The 20,488-nt window shown below is 29.8% G+C and overlaps 1 protein-coding gene across 8 annotated transcripts in view; it reads left to right on the top strand.

The window, feature by feature from the left end:
* LOC121119063 (CUGBP Elav-like family member 1) overlaps positions 1-20,488 on the top strand; it is a 220,002-nt gene that overhangs the window by 64,535 nt on the left and 134,979 nt on the right. For 2 of the 8 annotated variants that reach the window (XR_011780287.1, XM_071888799.1), the window contains exon 2: positions 17,299-17,378. The exons of the other annotated variants lie outside the window; for them this stretch is intronic. The gene's annotated coding sequence lies outside the window, so the exon portion shown is untranslated. The remainder of the gene's footprint in view (positions 1-17,298; positions 17,379-20,488) is intronic. 8 annotated transcript variants of the gene reach the window in all.

Here is a 20,488-nt window from a genome sequence, read left to right as displayed (position 1 = left end):
ATGGTTTAGAAAGTATTTAGCACATTTATTGTTTCTACGAGGTTGGAAATACAATTGGAAAAAGTCATTTAGAAATATACAACTCCATTGGTTTATTCAACAACAGATGGCGTAGCCAAAAAGTTTGTGTTTTTATTTGTATAGATTTTCTATTGATTTAACACCATTTAATGCTTAGCAAGTGTGTCTACAAGCGTGTTTTGAAAAATCAGTTGCTTTAGAGATGATCATCTTTTTTTTAAGAATTAGTAGAACCTTCTTAAGACGGATTTGAAGGAATTAGGGCTGTGACTTTGAATTTTTGGAAACTCTTAGACAATTTTGATTAAATAAATAAATATATATATATATATAAAAGACAAATAAAATTTTAGAACAATGACGAAATAAAATATTTGAAAAAAAAAAACTTCTTTAAGAAATTTTAAAGTTAAAATGTTAATGGAGTGATAATATTTAACTTAAGAACTATTTTTTATGGAAAAAACAAATTTAAAAAAAAAAGATAACTTTTATGATTATTAAGACAAAAAAATTAAAAGAAAGATACATTTTGAATACAGAACATTAATCGTTTTGAGGTGCGCCCCAAAGATTATATATATTTATATTTTTGGTTATCGTAATTTTTTCTAAAATAATTAATATTTCATCTGCTGCATAATTTGGTAGAATGACCTTTTTTTTAATTAGAAAAGAAATCATTAAAAAAATGTTACTTTTATATTTTGCATAACATTTTTTCGTCTTGCCAAACTAAAATTATTTAGATGTTGCTTCAATTGCGTTTGATACAGATATTATCTGTTTTTATAACAAGGCTTAAGTATTACGCAATAATTTAAAATTTTAAAGATCCAAAAAATCCATTCTATATCCGTAAAAGTTTGATCTCCAAAAGCTGTCTTGGATCTTTTCGGGAAATACAAGTTTATTTATACCATACCTGGGTCCATGATCCGTCCTATTTCTAGTTCCCACATCTATCATGTATATATACGGTGCAATTTTACAATTATTAAGGCTGTGAAAAATATGAATAAAGATAATTTGATCAAGGCGTGCAGCAGTTTCTGCGCCAGGTTGGAGACCGTGGTTGAGGATGAGGTTGGATTGAATGATTAGGTTCATGGAGGATCCCTACGTTTGTTTATAAATGGATTTGTAAATATCTCTAACTCATTTAAGAAATAAAAAGGTTTATGTCCTGGTCTCGAAAATTGTTAATTGTAAAACGGGACACTATATTCACTAAAACGTGTACATGGACGATATATGCAGTAACCTGGCTTTAGACACTATCCGAATCTACAGACTATTACAGCCAAAATGCAGGCTACAACTGACAAAATAAGGATATGTCCTTCTGATACAGTATTTATATAGAACTTAACTTATATATATATATTATTATATTCTGGGTAAAATGCCGGAAGGATTTATTATTCTGCTTTAATGAAATATATATGTTTATAATATATATCTATACAGTATTAGTATTCTCCGTGTTGTTCCTAGGAATACATATATCAATCACTCAAACCTTGCATAAGATTACCACCAACACTGAAGGAAAAGAAAGAAAGAAAAACTGAGAAGAGATGGAACTCAAAATAAAAACTAAAAGTTATAAGAGCTCTAAGTAAAGAAAAGTTTTTCACTTCTTTCTTCCTTATTTTTTCCTTTCTTTACGTATTTACCCTTTTTTTTATTCTTCTTCCTTTTCTTATTGTTATCATTATCCTTCTAATCGAATGGGGAGAAGAAAAATAAAATGGAGTCCTTGTATACAGCTGTTGATTTATTCATATTCCCTCTCATAGATGCATACATTACATATGTTACCTAGGTATGATCATAGCTTTAAAACAAAGTAGCGAAATGCCCCTGTTAGCTAGAGAAGATTCATGACCCTACTCATGATATCTTTTTCCATACGCAAGATGTTGCTTTTTATGACACCACTGATGACGTCACTATATCATATTTTTATCATTTTCTCTTATGCCGTATACAAACTTATTCTTCTCTTCGCAAAATATAGGGGAAGAGTTTAGCAGCCAAAATACATTGTTTATAGATACACGGTCCTTGTATCGCAGGAAAACTCAAGATAATTTTAAATGATAATTACTTGTGATACAAATTGTGTGTATTTATTTAGCTGGCCTGCTTTTTTGGAATTGGTGATGATTGTTTAACTCTTGAGTAGTTGTGAATTTATTTTCCTACCGCATTCAATTATATTCAAAAAATGATAAAACTGTGCTCATGCAAGATGGATATTAACCTGGAGTATTTGTTGTGTAGTTATATTTGTGTTGTATATATTTGAAATTTTTGTTAATGTCCATATGTATTTCCTTCTCTCCCTTCTCCTATGTCATAGATAATCGTAGGTAATCTAAATAAACGTCATGACAGCTAAGCAGCTCTACTTCAAAACATTCTGCAAATTGTCAGGATCACTAGGTTGATTTTCGGGTTCTTCTTTAACACGCCAAAAATAAACACTATTCGCAAAACTAATAATTATGACCAAAAACATTATGAAGTGTGAAAAAGCCATGCTCAAAGCAAAGTTAATATCACAAAAAAAAAATCAAAAAGAAAAAATACGACTAAGTAATTCGAATTTTTTGACAAAAATTTGACTCTCTTTTAGTGTCTAAAGTTTGAGATCATGTCAGGCTTTGATTTGATAAAGTGCACTCTAGTGGCTATTTCTGTATATAAAAAGTCCCCATCACTTGTTTTGGTAGTAATAAGCTGTAGTTCAGGGAAATTGAATTAGTTCTGGCGTAATATCCAACGCTCCTAGTGGATAAGAAAAAAGTGCTCCTACGACCACAATTTTTGTTTATTGTATTGAAATATGACCTTCGACGAATTTTTAGTAAGATGCATTTTTAAAAAAACTAATTTCGTTATATTTCACTTCCTGTGTTATTTGGAAATGTTTTTGTTTTTTAAACTTACATTTCTATTCGCAGAACACAATTTCAATTCCAAAACCAACCAATCTATCTTTGCTTTGGATGGGACGGCATTGTAAAGGGGTTTCCTTTTGAATCTAAGCCGATCAAATATTTCTGTATATGTACCAAGTACATGGGTAATTTATAATTTGGGGTGTTCTAGGCTAAGAAAAATAATGTTTTATAAGAATAATTTAAAGTAATTAGTGTTGTTTTATATTTATCATAATTTATTCGTACGTGTTATCATATTATATCGACAAATCAAAATTTTAGAAAGATTTCCTACCGTTAATTTTTGCCTTCCATCAGTATTAATAGTTGTAATCATATTAGTAGTTGAAGGAAATTAGAGTTTTGTGAAATCTTCAAGAGTCCTGTTAGACAGAGGTATATCCTCATCACCACCATTGATATTACGGTCAACCTTTTGCATAAATAGAATATCATGATTTGGCAGTTTGGCGTTAAAGTATTTATCATTTATTACAAGATTCAACGGGGATGATTCAACAGTCGATTGGCAAAAATGCATCGTTCTTCTAATTGGCTGTTGTCGGAATCTGGCTCCCTCACATATCCGATCATGTAATAATAACCCTGATATATTTTACCTTTAAAAAGAGAGCCTAATGAAGGTGGGGTTTGGCAAGCAGATTGTCCCTCAAAATATATTTCAAAAAATGTTATGTAATGTAATGTTAATATATCGAAATGAAATGAGAGTATCAACTGATAGTTGGCCATTCGAATGACCAATTTTGTAATTATATAACGTAATTTATAGACGAAGAAATTGGTGTATGCACAACTTTTATATTCTAGTTACAACTAGTATAGACTTTGCAACTTGTACACAATAAATAAGTATATATAAAATTCACTTATTTTTTCCCTCTAATTTAAACTCTTCTAAAAAAGACAATAAAAGATCAGACATTCTTTATATCGTTTGTACATGTGTACTTTTATTTATAGACAACTCTTTTCTCTTCATCAATCAATTCAAAATGATGATATAAAATTAAGAATTTAAATTGGAGTTCATAGGATGTTCAAAAAAAATCAGAAACAGGTTATCCCACGTAACCAGTTAATATATATATATACAGTGGGGTCCAAATAAATTAGGAAAATCTTTTAAGGCATACAACGAATGAAATAGATGGGGTAGATCCACATTTTTTATTATTATTTGAAAGTTACATTTTATGACATTCAATTATTTATAATGAGATCTGGTTTTCATGTTAACCGCAGCCACACAGTGCAGGGAACTTTGACATAACTGGGTAACCTCGTGCGGATCCAGCTTTGCCATTGTACTAGTTTTACACCTTAATTTTCAATTCCCTGGATTGAAGGAGTAACCCAAGGAAGAGATTAAACCTTCCAACAAGTTATGATTAGGAATAATATTTCTAACCTGACTGCGATTTCAGACCGTGGACCGAAATATAATCGTTTTCAAATCATGTGCCTATTTAAGGTTTGTACAAAACTAATTTATACAATATATTTAAGCTTCATATGACGTCACGGTGCGTGAATGTTTGCAATTTTGAAGCACAACAGCTGTCATCAACCATTTATCTAGGGCAGTGGTCAGAGAACATGGGGTAAATTACCCCAAATGGGGCAATTTAGAAAATTTTGTGGGTAATGGGACTGGATGTTATTTCTATGTCGTAAAGAAGACCTTTTACTTGATGGTGTTAAATGAAATATACAATTTTACATGATGTAGTTAGTTAGGTGTAAATTAATTGTAGTACAAGTTCTTTTGGAGTAATACTACAAAAAGTTACCAGACCTATGGTCCATGGAAACTGTATACATCGTGTTTTTGTTTATTTTTATTAGACCGATCCAGATCGTATTTACTTAGACTGATCTAGACCGTATTTTTCTTTGAGACCGATTTAAACTTTTTTAGAGAATTGAATTATTTTTCCCACTAAAAATAATAACGGTCTCAGATATAAAATGGATTCATCCTTAGATACAAAGTTGTTATTGTACATAACTTTATGTTATTAGACAAAATCGGAGATATCAAATTTTTGAATATAAGTTAAAACATATCATATTCTGGGGAGGGCTTGGTTTTTGGAAAAAATATTTAATTTTAAATATTTTGAAAAAAATTTTAAACATTAATATAAGACAAAAATATTTTACACAGCCAAGTTCTATTTCGCCAGAAATGTAATGGAGGTGGTAGACAACTAAAACTAAAACGTTAATTTTATTTTTTCACGAAAACATGACATTATATAAAATAATCAGCATTATTAGAAACTCCTGGTCATATGATTTTTGGTTACTTGTTTTGACTTATTTACGTTCATGAAAGGGCGAGTATTTCATCAGTATACACATAAACGAGTATAGTAGTTTTATTACTACTATGCTTAATAGTTTTATTGGGCACAACCATAAAATGAATGTGATTTTTATATGGTTTTGAGGGATGAGAAGGTAAATAGATATAATTATATACATGTATGTGTTTATTTAATACTATTATCTTAGTGAAATGAGATAATTGGCAGAATACTTTTAATTACTATGTAGATATAAGTGGTTTCTATACAACTCATCCTACAGATCCTTATTTATGAAATAAAAAAAAGGGAAAAGTTTTAAGTTAAAGATTATTTGGAAATCAGGGAAAGATCTTAATTTGAATACGTCAAAACAGGTTTTTTTTTTTAAACATCTCAATGAAAATTAACTGATGGAGTACCTTAATCCTTTTTTGGACATAGTTTACATACTAGTAATGAGACTCGGACCAAGACCGAACTTTTTTTCCAGTTCGATCTTAATTATTTTTCAAGACGGATTTGGTACGATATTTTGGTCCAAAGTTAAATTGTTTTCAAACTGTAGACCGATTTATCATTGTGTTACCTCACTAGCACAAAAATATACTGTGAATTTAGCTGTCGGCTGTCGATGTATGTTCTTCTTTTATCCTAATCAGTGTTTTGAACGTTGATTGGTTGAAATATCTAGTGTTAAGCTGTGAACAATTCCCAACGAATATTCAATGATAATTCCATGGTTGGGAAGAATTGGCGGGTACATTGTGTAAGTTTGCCCGCACGTCATACTTTCTCTTTCTATCTCGAAATTAGAGACAGAAACAGTGGAACCTTATAATTCAATTATTTCAACCTTTCAATAATAAGGAAATAACTTTATTTGATTAAGAGGAGTGGGATCTCTACTTTTCGAGATATTCCGACAATTAGCAGCTCAATTGAATATTTGCCAACTGATTTAAATACCTTTTCTATGTTTGTTAACGAAGGAAAAGATTGTGTGATACAATTAAGGCAACGATGTGATGAATATCAACTATTTCCGGTCTCAATCTACGGACCGATTCTCTCCCCTATCTGCCTCATTTATGAGCTGTACAAATTTGATGGATGCAACACATTGAACTTCATATGACGTCATTGTATGTCAATGTTCACAATTTGAAAGCACAACTGACGTTATCGACAATGAATCTACTTATAAAACTGTCGGATGTTTTTGTAGAACCGATCTCAATTTATCTTGACCGAGGTTTTCTCTGAGACTGCTCCAGACCAAACTTATTTCAAGGACCAAATTAGCTCGTTCCACCAAAAATATTTGCACCTTTCTAGGATATTCAAACCGAAAACTAACAAATATTTAATATTTTTGACCGTAGTTGGGGGGGTTTTCCGTCTAATTTATTATTCTCCTTAATTGTTTTGATTAAAATTAGTGATGAGAAGATTCCTAAAAAAATCTAGATGCCGATTCCTTGCGATTTTAGTAAAAATTCCTAATTCTTTAATGTTTAAAAAATACCAATTGCTGTCAAGGACGTCCACAGGATTATATATAATAAATATTTTTATTTGGGGGATGGGAAGGTTTTTTTTTTTTTGTGAAAAAAATTTCAAATATACAATTTCATAGTTAATATTTTTTTCAAAGATCCAAGCTATTCACCAAAAATTTCAAATATTAAATTGTTTTTTGAATAATTTTTAGTATTTGGGAAAAAAATTCAAAAATTGAATTAAATTTCATATATTAAATTTTCTAGTAAAAAAGTATAATTCCTGAATTTTTTGGGGGAGGGGCTATTTTTCTTTGGATAAGATAAAAAAGTAATACATAGTTAAATACCAGTATACCAATATTTATCATATGAATCGGAAATGCAAATTAAACGTTATTTCCGTAATGGCGATCCCAATTCCAATTCAAAGAAATACCCTTGATTGTCCGATTCCCAATTTCTATTAATTGTCCCATCACTAATGAAAATGTATTACATATACTAATAATATAACAGATCTTACATTAACTTTTGACCAAAAATACTTGAAAGAGGTTTTCTTTTCTTTTTTTTTGTATTTGTTTAAAAATAAAAATAAAAGGTATAGCATAATGGATGAGATGTTAACCTAATTTTTAATTTTTCTCATTATTTTACTCCTTAATGGAATTCATGAATGCGTGATAGAAAAGTAGACGAAAAGTATAAAGGTATTGGAAAACTATTTTGATTCTGTATTTATTTTTTTTCTTCTTCTTTACTATATCCATTGTTCCATTCACGTAATAATGATAAAAAAATCAACTCTTTTAACTCAATACTCTCACTTTGTTGTCAAAAAAAAAAAAAGATGCAAACAAAAATTTCAACATTATATCAACTCTACTTTAATTTATAATTTGACCCCTGACATTGTTTAATTGAAACATCATCCTCAATCAAAAAGCCCTTTCATTTTGATATCTTTTTCTTTTCATTCATGGGAATAATATAAGTGGTTGTCAAAACCATAGGATTATAGAAAATATAAATATAACGATAAATTCCGAATATTGCTTTTTACTTATATGAGTGTTAACTGACGAATATTGACATTATATACCGAGTGGTCCATTAAAATCTGAACACTTAAGACTTAAAACTTCAACAATATAGTATTTATTAATTAACAATATAATTTCAACAAATTAATACTATAAATGGATGCGTGTCTAAGCATTCTAAATCATTAATATAGCCGCCCTTAGCGGTAATGATGGCTTCCAGGAGGTGGCAGAAGGCCTGTCACCCGCTGCAGATGCAGTCTTGTCATTGGGTCCTTTTTCTAACTGATAGTCACTGGCCTTGGTGTTTGGATAAAGGACACTAGAGGCCTCTGTTCAAGAATAAAAGAATAATGATAGCAGCTTTGGAAAATTAAAAAAAAATCATAGTTTGAGGTTAGGACTACATAATGTTTTGCACTTGTGTTATGTTATATTTTGTACAACTATATTGATGTCCATATAAAGGGAATTTATTGCTCTAGCTTCTTTGTTATAAATATATTATGTATTCATATGTAGCTATATTGTATCAAATGTGAAGATGTTTGAAGAGATAAATATGTTAAAGACAAACAAAAGAAAAAGTTCTTGGTATTGTATTTTTAATAGGGCATTAAATTTTATATATTTCTCTAGAAAAATATGTGTTCTTTTATTCATATTAATTAAGGACGTGATACGTGTATTTACATATATCATAGACCAACAGGACAAGAAGTTTATGTTGCCATATGCTGTTCTACATTATTATTAGTGTTGAGACTTCCTTCAAGACCGGATTAAATCTTCAGTTCGGTTATAAATGATTTTTTCTGTACCAATATTTCTGTAAAGACTGTGGAGAGAAATTTCATCGTTTTCCAATCGTGGGCCGATTTTTTCGGTTTCAATCTATGGGTAGATTATGTCGTAGTTTGATATTTGCAATTTTAAAACACAACTGGCGTAATTAACAATTCATTTATGGAATCGGTCGAGAAAGGATTTTAAATAAGTCCGATTATTTTGTAGGACTGATCTCGATCAAATTTTTCCTTGGGCATGATCTAGGCGGAATTTTTCTTTGAGATCTGTCCTGTCTTCTACATAAATATTAGCAACATATTTAACTTCATATGAAGTCCCGTAGGTCGATGTTCACCATTATGGCGTCATCAACAATTCACTTATGGAATCTGTCTAGACAGATTTTTATTTTAAAACCAATCCAGAACATCTAATCGGAACTTCTTTAGAGGACTGAATGAGTTTTATCCACTAAAAATCAGAAAGGTTTCAGACCTAATACCAACAAAAATAATTAGCCAACTAGATCTTTTTATTTTCCTATTGATGGTTGTCTTTTTGTGTCAATTAATATGGAATGTTAAATAAACTAGCGAATACATGGATCTTCTTACATGTTAAGGAATTTTATAGAGTCGTTTTGTCCTCATTAAAGCGATGGTTATCTTTATTAATTGCATTTTTTTAACTCTTTCAGACCCACAAGAAATTGAATAGAAAACATAATTTTTTTTTGTCAATTCTTGATTTTTTTTATCTTATTAGGAATATATTTTTTTTAAAACTTTAATAGTCTCGCCAGAATTTGATGAGACACTCGTGTCCATCGGGTTTAAATTGCAATTCTTTATTAAAATTAAAAAAATATTATATTTACACTATGTAGTTGGAATTCTTTACATTTATTCGTTCTTTTGATATATTTTTTGTTTTTAATTAAAACAGTGAATAATTCATATTGGGAAAGTGATAAATATTAATATAATAAATGTTTCATATGTAAAACATAATAAAATAATTTCTAAACATAATTCGTGATTAAAAGCCATGCAAATTACCACAGTCCGATTTCTATATGTTTGCCTCATATCTCCCTTCCAATGCAGATTATACACGAATAACTGATCTGTTTATCCATTTACATATCATTACATTTTCCGAAATAGGAAATTATCTATTACCTTGTTCCATTTCCTTATCATCAGTCAAATTTTTTGACATATTTTTTCTATTTGATCGAACCTTTCCAATTCCATAAATTTTTCTTTATAAAATTTTTCAATCAAAGAAGGACTACTGAAACAGTTGTTAAAGTAAAAATGCAATACGTTCTTTCAAGGCTCTTTGCCATTTCAAGAACACCTTCTTCACCAAGTCCAACATTGAGTTCTGATGTCTGCTTTTTCCCAACATACAAATCCGTTTGATATGGAAACCCTGTTTTGCTGGAACAACCACACCAAAATTTGAAACCCTATTTGAAGGGCTTAGATTTGATAATACTACTTCATAGATGACCGCCCTTTAAACTTATGAGTCTTTCGTTCAGATGAACTATGTGTTGTCTTACTTTGAATGCTATGTCACTCTTATCATCTTTAAGATTATCAGCAAAGTGAAGATTTCGAAGTATCTCCATATAACGGCATCTTTTCATCGTGTTTTGAATACCGTTACTGCTGATGAAATCGTCGACTCTCCAATATTCTGCAATAGTTGGTAGCTTATTAATTGACTTTACAAATTTGATGCCCAGAAATGCCTTCATTTTGCATTACTAACTGAAAAAGTGCGTCCCTTTTGTTGTGCATAAACGTTCGACTGAACAACTAATACTTTATTAACTGTTCTAGTCCCACATCTTGAGAAAAAATATACATTGGAGATACATTTTCACTTTACTCACGCTGAATTTATGGATCCAGTTTCCAACACTCTCTTTGATTCAATTTCACTTTTCTTGTCCATTTCCATTGTCTGTTACTTCTTAATTGTGTTCTTTGTGGTTTTTCATCATTTACCACGACGTGAATGTTGTTTTCCGGATTATATTAGATATCTGATGCATTCGTTTATATATTAATATCTTCATCAGCTATAAATTCTGTATCAGACTCATTGAATAAATTGCCAATGTCCTCTTCATCAGCACTATCTACTTCGTCCAAAATGCTATAAATTTGGTGACTAATATTGCTGGTAAAAATATTAAGATATCTTTTTCTTTGTTTTTTTTCTCCATTATTTAGTATATGAGCAACTCTACATTCAGTAATTTCTAAAGAAATATTCATAATTGTTCAATAATAGTTGAAAGTTATTTTATGTTTCATTTGCTAATCTGCCTACAAACAATATGTACTTTAATATGAATACTCTAAAAGAACAAGAGATATGTATCTGATCCTGAACATATTTTTAAAAAATTAAGAAAAAAAATATATCTTTGAAGCCCAGACCAGTATCTTAACTATTTTAAACTTATATAACTTTTTCATTTTTCATCAAAACAAAGCGAAATTTTCAATAATTACTCCATATATTAAACAAATATGAAATAATTTATGAAAAATTCAAATTATTCATACATAAAAAGTATATTATAGGTAGAATGTAATTTCATCAAACTCCAAAAAAAGACATAGTTTTTTGAAGATTTAGATAGTTCGAACATAGAGTCCAATGATGAAATGTTTTTTAATAAGTTTTGGAGATCTACTATTACTCTTTCTTATGATTTAAAAATATTTTAAATATCATGAAAAATAATGACATTACGAATGAATGAAAATATGGGACGCCAGTGTCCCGTGGAAGTGAAAAGGTAACCTATATTTTCAAATATGATCTTCGAAAATAGACAGTTTTTCTTCGAACAATGCAAAAACAGAAGCCAGACAATTCAATATGTGAATTGTGTTTATAGTCATAATACTGTAACAGTCAACGATGCACTACACTCTGGAAGGGCAATTGTGGAGAATGAGGATAAAATAATGTAAATTGTCTAGTACGACAGTCATGTATGCACTGTTTTGATTGTCAAGGAGATGAACATGAATGCAAATAAAATTCATTATAAATAGTTAATATCTTTGTAGTACACCTTATGTTTTATGAATGATTCATACCAAATTTTTCGTTGAGACCAGTCCTGGTAGAACTTCGTTTAAGGACGGAATTAGTTCGATCCACTGAAACTCAGTTTTGTTCTTCGACAATTGGCCGAAAACATTTTCGTGAAAGGAAAATTTCCCGAATGACATTTTGCCGATGTCATATAAGGTAAATACATAATTGTTCTTTTGTAGATAAAATTAATTTTAATTATTATATTCATTAATGATCATTATATAAGCACAGCACAGTAGTATGATCCTCAAATGATGATTAATTGATAACGGAGAAGTGATTAGTACTTTTTCCATTCAAATTGCTGTTGCGTTTGATAATAATTATTCAATTTATTAAAGTGCTACAACGGTAAAGATTCGAACCACATACTGCAGTGTTGAGTTTATATAATGAATCATTCATTCAATTTGTTGTTATGTTGATGTGAAAAGGGATATACACTTTGATACTATACAACTACAAAGAAATGAAATGTGTAGTTTTTTTTTCTTCCCCCCTCCAACAGTAGTAGTTGTAGTTTATGTCATTCACATCCCAACCTCCTCACTTAAGTTATCATCACCACCACTACGAACATATTTTGTGAGTAGCTATTGTCTTCATTTTTTAAACAACAGCAAAATAGGGTATTTTATGCTAATACTCTACATACACTTTTATATGATTACCCATTGTGGAAATGACAAGGAGGAATGAGAAGAGAAATGAGGCTCTTTCTTCACTCGTGCTGCAGGTTGGACCATTTCCTTTGATTTTTAAGATATCTATGTTTAAACAATATATGATGAGTTAACACAAAAATAACCTTAAACAAAAATCAAGTAAAGCAGAAATGTGATACGGCAAGACTAAAATAAGCTAGAAGGATTTTTCTCTCTGTATAATTCTTCAACGACTTATTGTATATTTATATAAACAAATTATTCTCATCAATCCTTTGGGTGTGCTGCAAAAAGGGTTGCCAACTGAAAAAACAGAATCGTCCCATATTTAGAAACAAAAATAGTACCCGTTCTGTATTGAGCTGACAAAGTACTGTATACTGTTGTTGAATACTGTGAGTCTTAAAATATGGTCAGTAATATGGCAATGGAAAATGAATAACAATGCAATTTATATGAAATTTCAAGGTAAACGTGTTCTCAGGCCATGTCCTGCTCTGGGACCAATGAGCTGACGGCATATGCACACACGTGTACGATGACACAGAATACGCTCATCTAATTGGCCGAGGAGGTACAGTTGTGCAAGAAGAAGATAGTGAAAAAAAAACAAAAAACGGCATGGCTGGCAGTGATGTAGAAGCCAACACTGTTCTACGCAGGACTCCAGCCTTAAATAGGCGTTCAACTCGCACTCCTCCGAAAAAAAAAAAAATCAGGTGTTGCTATTTATTTTTCTGAGAGTTAGCGACTCTAGCAACAAATTACTCTGAAAGTACCCAAATTAATATTCATCAGAAGTGTCGTTAGCACCATTTTTTTGGGGGTGGGGGAATTTATGAAGCTCTATTATTATTAAAACATTTATTACTGGGCATCTTATAAAAACATACAATCAATACGGACACATGTAAAAATAACTAAACTTGTGGTGCCTTTGCCGATTAGGTATCCTTCTGCAATCCGTCCTAAACGGTCTCTAGGGATGGTGCATTGTTCAGCCAGCGTCCGACATCAGAACTAATTAAGGAACTAGAGAGACTGGAGAGGGAATGTCCTTGAAATGTTCAAAATTTTTCCAAAAGCTTTGTCCACTCAATTATACATTTAGGACATTTATAAATCAGTTGAAGTAGTTCTCTAGTGAATGGACAGCTGCTCATATAATAATATTTACTAAAATATCTCCGTTTGACTCTAATAGTAATGTAGACATTATTCGTCAACACTCTAACAAGAAACCTTCTTTTTAAGAATTTGGGTGATCCAGTAGAGTTGGAAAATATTGCAATTCGCAATAACTTTCTAACACTCCATGATCTAAATTGTAACTCTGTCTTCTATACTGAAAGATTTATCTTCCCCTTGAGTATATTGTCGAACTTACACCTTCCTCTGGTGCTGTGGTGTCTAAAATTTGACTTTAGAATTACTAAATCCCTGGATGCAAAACAAACTTCCAGGAGGTATAATAAAGCTTTGGACCTACCTCGTTCGTGAGATAAAATAATGATGGGCTCTTTGAGGGATATTAAAGATATGAAAAAGTTTGCATCCCAGTTTCAGATATCGACTGCCATAATAAAGTTCTTACTACCATGCAAAGACTGTGGTCGAATATATAAAATGTTATACACGCCTTTTTTTCACTGCCCTGCGTTGATTGTAGTTCGGAATTTTATTTTACTTAACCATAGCTATATAAGAGATCTTGAACCAAATTATGCAAAAGCTCTTTTTGTGTTTGGTATTCCTACTCACCAGTCGTATCGGTTGGAAGAAGAAAATACCATCAGTGCTGCTTTTGGTAACTGTAAAGCTTTGATAGTTCAACCTATTACGGAGGATAAAGTATTGAGAGGATGGATCTTAGAGCTATTTTAATTTATATTGCTGCTAGATATGGAACTTTTTCTTACAAAATTCCGCAGCTGCATGGTACTTCCTGGAATTATGCTTCGGATTTTATAAAATATTACCCATCTTCTTCAATAAGATATGAAATTTTTTAAGAAACATCATCAATATGTACAACAGACTCTGTAAGAACATCGCAGGCTGCCAAGTTAGGATTTTTGTTTTAATGTTTTGTCTCACTATGAGGCCTTTTAACTATCATTTTATAATTACTTATGTTAAGTACTAAGTTTTCTGATTTCTGTTGAGGTGTTTTTGTATAATTTTTGTATTTGTAAGATTTTAGAGGTCTAAAGAGAACATTAATTTTAAACTATAATGTTTATTTATACACAAATATACAAAATACACATAAGTGCAGAACGTTTTTGTTCCTGAAAAAACAAAACTAAAAAAACAGGGCAGGTAGTCATAAGGAAGCATAATAACCAACTGACGTGGAAGAGTGACATTTGTACCAGAATAACTCTCCATTAGTGTGTGTTTGTATTCAAACCGATTTGTCGGTGGATGGGATAAGGCCAGAGAAAATTGCAAACATTTAAGAGAATTACCATTTAGAAGTTATAACTTGTATGAAATCTTGTACACGACATATGCGTGCATATCTTTTTTGAAATCATATGTACATATTATTTAAGCCATTAAAAAAAAAATATACTATATGTTGAATAATATATATGCTTTGCCTTTTAACCACGAAGGAATTCATTGAAAAGGAAAACCAATTAGCTTCATATTCAGAAGTCATAAAAATAATTACTTATCCAACAAGGATAATAATGTGTAACCTCATGTGTGGACATGCTATTATATTTACGAAAGGAACAATACAATTGGAGTTTAACTTTCATTTTATGAAGATCCACTGTTGTATTTATACGTGTGTCAACATAAAAACAAGCTAAAATGTTTTTTCTCAAAATTGAGTTTACCATATTAGTTTTCTTCGAAGAATAATATTGCCAACTTTGTATCGAATATGGACCACTAACTAGGGATGTATCAATACCAAATTTTCAGTTGATTCCGATTCGTTATTATGTATAAAGGAATGTCATTAACAAATAACACAATTATTTACTTTTTATTAATTACGGATTGGAAGCAAAAATACATAAATTTATCAATCATAATTAATTGTTTATACATTTAAATTTTAAAAAGTTGTTTACTCTCTGTGCTTAGGAGTCAATTAATTTCTGGTTGTGAGTTCGCCCCTCTGCCTCTGATCTAATTTCAACTGCCTCACTGCTAAAAAAAATATATAACTGGCGACACTAACAAAAGGCTTTATTGTATTATTTTATTTGTAGGGCCTACATAAGATAAAATAGTATTGAACTGTCTCTAGTTCCTAACTGAGTTTTATATCTTTGCCCTAGGAATTTAAATATGTATAAGCCAGTGCTTGAGTCCGGACATGTGTCTTGTTTAATAGAGCTGGGAAGAATACTAATCACTCAGAGTTGACTCAGAAATTGTGTACTCGACTTCAATTCTGCTATAGGCAATAATATTCAACAAACATACAAAAAAGAAATATTTAGTAGACCAAAAGTTACTTAATGATTTCAAGGTAAACCGATCAACGCAACTTCTACCCTTACGGACTTTTTGAAGGACTCATCATACAATTCAAATCTATGGGGAACTAAAAATGTAGTTATTTCTAAATTGTTACTTAAAAGTCAATTTCATGTAGAAACCTGCAAATTTGTATAATCCTTCTATGTACTTCCCCCACCCTTCTTTTCTTTTTTTCATTGTCTGAACGACGTCGTCTAGTCTAGCTATTTGATTGATTTGTAACCTTAATCTTGCCTCAAAAAAGTGATCAAACAAGTCATATCATCTATATCAATAATTATGCTTGAGTATAGGGGGTGGGGGATTGACATTATTTAGCCAATTTTGATCAATGATTCCGATACTTCAAAAAGGCCTAATTTTGCCGATTCTGATCTATCGGTACACCCCTAATTCTAATTAATCACTTGGCTTTGCAAATTTCACTTAAAGTTGAAAAAATGTATTCTCAAAATAAAACATTTGGATTTTTATTTTGTAGAAAAGGTGGAACTATATTCAACATCAACTTTTCTTAATCATAAAATATATAACTCCCCTCTTACATTTCATTATTAATTTATTTTAAAAATCATAGAATTATAAATTTAATAGATACCACTAATCTTATATACATAATCTAAAATATCACTTGGTAAGGGGGTCCTGGTACTGAATAATTGATAAAGCATGCACGCTCTTTTTATTATGGTACAATTAATATCCCCTTGACCGGGGCTAATATAGATAAAACAAAACAGATTTGCCTTTTATGTAGCTCATTATCTCTCATGCAATATCTATGACCCCTTATTCCTTCAGTATGCTAACATTTTCAATAAAAATGTTCAGGGTTCTCTTTGTGAGAATAAAATAATAGGAAAGTGATTTAATTTGACAATATTAGTAAAGTCAAATAAACGAATTATTGTTTTTTACTATAATTTTTTTTGGTCCGTATGAAAATATTTTAGGGGTAAATTTTTATTTTGAAAGAATTATTTATGTCGGGCAAATTATGCAGCAGGGCAAAAAATTTAATTTTGAAATTATTAACCAAAAAATTTAATTTGTTCTGAATAACTATGGATTTTTGAAATTTTTCACCAAAAAATTTAATTTTTGGATTTTTTTTCGCAAAAGTTCAAAAAATCAATTCCATTCTCCCCTCTCCACCAAAAAAATAAATATATATATATATAATTTTGCGGAAACCCCTGATAAGTTATTTAAATCTAGTAAATGTACAAAATTATATGTGATATTGGGTATCTTAACACGTCCCAGTAGTTAGAATACAATGCCTAAATATATGACTCAAATACATCAATGAAATGTTTTAATTTTTTCTTTATTTCTTCCACGATTATCAGTACCTTAATCACCGGTTAGGACCAAGAGCGCCTGGATCCCAATTCTTTTTCTAGTAGAAGAATTTATCGGTATATTAAAGGTAATACTATATGTCTTTTATGTTATTTAATCGAAAAAGTTCGGTCTTCATAAAATTTCAAATATTAAATTCTTAGGAAAAATTTCTAAAAATCCACAGCTATTCTCAAAAAATATCAAAAATCCATACCTATTCTCAAAACATTAATTTTTTGAGTACAATTTCTAAAATCCATATTTGTTCTCAAATATTAATTTTTTTTAGAATAAATTTCAGTTATTAAATTTTTTAGTACAAAGCATAAATTCAGTAATTTGGGGGGGGGGCTAAAGCCCCTCCAGCCCACCCCCTGCGGACACCCCTACATTTTTGTCTATGATTTTCAGACCAAACCAACACTAATACCACCATTCATTTTTAGATCTTTATTTCAAATAAATTCCATTCCAAATTTCTGCACACAATAGATAACCTGCTCTTAAAAGATAAAATAGGTAAACATTCATTCAATTTCTATTTTTATACATATTTTGTGTAATCGTACAAATTTCACCTTTAATCTAAAAGAAAAAAATATCCATCAAATATATTATAAAGATTTTTTTTAAAGACAGGTATGAAGATATATTTGCATAAAATCGATTTAAAATATACTAAAAGTAGGTCAAGCCAAGCAAAATGATAATTGTAAATTAGAATATGTCCAAGGAATCAAGTCATTAAATAATTATTTGTAAAGGCAATGGGAAGAATTTACAACAAAGAGTGGATTGCAAATAATATTTGGAAAAACAGAACATTTGGTCTTTTTTTATAAGCAATTTCTTTATTACACAATTGAAAAATAAAAATGAATAGTTACTTAACTAAAATATTTCTTTTCACAAGAATATTTGTGTTTTAAATGATCAAATAATATGAATGAGTATGGACAACCACAAAAAAAAAAAAAAAAAAAAAAAAAAAAAAAAAAAATGGCAGAAAGAACAAAGAATCAAGGCAATTAATGAATGGATTTAGCAGCTGTATTGAATCTATACAAAGTAACATTCAACAACATTTTTCTTGTAGAATTCAATGAAAAAACTCTCCTATATGTATTGCGTCCAAGTAAAAACAATCTTAAACAAAATCAAGAAAAGTGGGAAATCTTTACTTTATATATACAAACAGCGCAATATTTCATTTATATACATATTTGAGTCAAGAATACCAGGGGCGTCAACAGGATTATATACTTTATTTAAAAAATGTATTTTTTCAAATTTAAAATATGAGATTTTTTTCGACCAAAAATTTCAAAAATTAACAAAAAATATTTTTTTTAGGACAAAATTTCAAATAATAAACTTTTAAGAAAAATATTTAGCAAATCCACAGCTATTCACAAAAATGAAAGTTTTTTTTCATAAACCCCAGCTATTCTCAAAAAATTAAATTTATTGTAAAAAAAATACAAAAATCCACAAAAAATTTGAAAAATCTGCAGCTGTTTATAGAAAATTTCAAATAATAAATTTTTTGGAAAAAAAAATCCATAGCCCTTCGAAAAAAATTTCAAGTATTAAATTTTTTTGTAGAAAAATTTCAAAAATCCACTGCTATTCACAGAAAATTAATTTAAAAAAAAAAATTGAAAAATTAAATTTTAAATATATCTGTAACAAGGATAATTTTTTTTTGGAGGAGGGGGAGGGGGCTACAGTACATCATCCAGCGCCCATGTATAGGCTTTGTACTCTAAATTTATCGGACAAGTTAAGATATCCAAGAATTTAGCTTTAGGTTAAAGCCTATATTTGATATAAGAGACTTATATTTTGAGAAATGCTTTTGTGATGACGAGCAACATATACGGGTAAAAAAATACTTAGAATAAATGTTATAATTTATAAATAATTGCAACTCCACCTACGATCCCCCCTAAAAAACGCATAATTTATATATAAAGTTGTAAATTACTATTTGAGTAATTGCAAATCTTTAATTACATAGAAGGATTTTGCAATTACAAATATCCCTGACTAATTAATCAATCTTCTTCATTCCTTAAAAACAAAGTAATATAAAGTTTTATTTCTCGTTGTTTATAAAAAAGATAAGTAATCTATATTTCAGTATTTCTTTACCAGAGTTCGTATGTCAAAGCAATTTATTGCGTAAGAAATAACTGAAATATAATCAACTTGAAGTTTCGTCCCAAACTATAAGCCAGCTTGTAATGTAATAAACTTTGCTATTGATGACGTTCATTTCTGCAGAATGAAGATTTTTATCTACACCAGCCTTACTATGCCGAACTGCCAATCAAAATCACTTTGTCGTCTCAATGGGGGAAGTTCATAATAATAAAAAAGAAACAAAATTTGTCTCTATTTTTATTTTATTTTTTTAAATTGAATATCAGTGAATTTATTGTTATTAGTAATTTATGCAAATTCAAACAGAAAAAATAAATATATGGTTAAAAGTATACAGATAAATTCATTTATTGTTAAATGCACAAAACGTATGAAGGTAGTAGACATGTAAGTAAGAAAATTTACCTGAATAAATCTAATACATGCCTAGGTAATACTCATGATAGGGTTTAAAAAAAAAAGAAGATGAAACAAGTCTCCTTCATTTTGAACTAGTAGGGATGTACATTACGTAGAGAGATAGAAGAGAAGTGGAGAGATATTTATGGTACTACTTAATTAATACCCCTGCTAATTTCAGCTGCCTGTTCTATAATTTTAAAGGTAAAAAATGTATTACTGCTACATTCAATTATATCCTGAACCTGATACAACATTCTCGTATGCTCATGAAAGACTGATATTGTGAATTTGTTGCGGAGTATAATTAAAAGTTATTGTTTAACTTACAGTAGAATCGTAGTAATTCTTTCCAATGCCCTTTTTTATTTCCTTCTCTCTTGTCACAGTTGATTGTAGCTGATTTAATGAAATTTCATAACAGCTAAGATGCTCTCCTCAAAAGCATTTAAAAATAAAATTGTCATTGTTATAATATCGATTTTTAAATACCCAAAATACACCCGATTTTCATCACTACTATAGACTGTCACACCTCCTTGGAGATTTTTTTTAAATTTTGCTCATCCCTTATTATTTACAAAATAATAAATGTAATTTGGACTCACTTTTGAGGAAAATCATCCCAGC

The sequence above is a fragment of the Lepeophtheirus salmonis genome, chromosome 5 (assembly GCF_016086655.4).
Source record: "Lepeophtheirus salmonis chromosome 5, UVic_Lsal_1.4, whole genome shotgun sequence".
NCBI classification, from domain to species: domain Eukaryota; kingdom Metazoa; phylum Arthropoda; class Copepoda; order Siphonostomatoida; family Caligidae; genus Lepeophtheirus; species Lepeophtheirus salmonis.
This window is presented reverse-complemented; position numbering and strand designations above follow the sequence as displayed.